Here is a 1014-nt window from a genome sequence, read left to right as displayed (position 1 = left end):
TGTTGAGCTTTCCCTGGAAAGGGACCTGGGGGTTCTGGCAGACACTGAGTGAACCCAAGCCAGAAAAGTGCCATTGTGACAGGTACAATTGTGTGAAACTGCTGTCCAGTGGGGTGGCCACAGCATATACTAATGCTTGTGGTCATTCCTTCCCTGGGCAGCACTTGGCACCTCCCCTTACTGGGCTTCACGAGGTTCTTTTTGGCCCTTAAAAGGGATCTCCCCCGTCCCTGGGTGGGCTTGAACCACCAACCTTTCAGTTAACAGCCGAACGCGCTGTCCGATTGCGCCACAGAGACCAGTGTGCTGCACTCCCAGAGGAGCTGAATTCCTGACTGTGTTCACTGAGTGCTGCTGTGTGTGCTGAACAGTGACAGAGCAGTACTGCAGGCACACTGCTGCAGCAAACCTGACATGCTATTGTGTCAGAACACAGGGACAAGAAATGCTGTTACCTCCTGTGGGGAGTGAAAGATGGGATGTTTTGAAGTAGCTGTTCCTCACTGCTTACCCCTCTCCGGAGAGGAGGTCTTGGGGTTGTGTCATGCCAGGCAATTTGCTAGTAGTTCCATGTTAACCGCACTGTTTCTTGTGCTTTTTGTGCTTCTGGAAATTTAGCTTTAATGTCTGAAAACCTATGTGGCTCGTTAATTGTATGTTAATGCAATTAAAGCAAAACACGGGTACGCTTCACAACATGGATTGTGAGACTTCAGACTTACTGCAGAAATCTCAGTGCAGCTGGGAGCTGGGGATTAGAGGTGAGAGAGCTGTTGGGCAGGTCTTAATGAACAGGGAAGAGTTCTTGATGAAATTTGCATTTTTAAGCTTCATACCTCAAAGAAATAAGATGTTATCAATGCTAGTGGGCATATGTATTTTTTACTGTCAGTTGTCAGCTAATAAAAGGTAGAGCCTCCTTCTCTGTGTGCCCTTGTGTATTGCTGGAAACAAAAGGGTATGAACTATTGAGATACATGACAGGAGCTGAGGTCTGTTCAGCTAATGGATCTG

General features: G+C 47.5%; 1 non-coding gene across 1 annotated transcript; it reads right to left on the bottom strand.

Moving 5' to 3' along the window:
• Positions 1–225: 225 nt before the first annotated feature.
• On the bottom strand, positions 226–299 carry TRNAN-GUU (transfer RNA asparagine (anticodon GUU)). Its single transcript has one exon. It is a non-coding gene; the product is annotated as a tRNA-Asn (tRNA).
• Positions 300–1014: the final 715 nt, after the last annotated feature.

This window comes from Haemorhous mexicanus, chromosome 1 (genome assembly GCF_027477595.1).
Source record: "Haemorhous mexicanus isolate bHaeMex1 chromosome 1, bHaeMex1.pri, whole genome shotgun sequence".
NCBI lineage: Eukaryota > Metazoa > Chordata > Aves > Passeriformes > Fringillidae > Haemorhous > Haemorhous mexicanus.
Note: the sequence above shows the minus strand (reverse complement) of the source record. Positions and strands in the feature narration are given on the sequence as shown.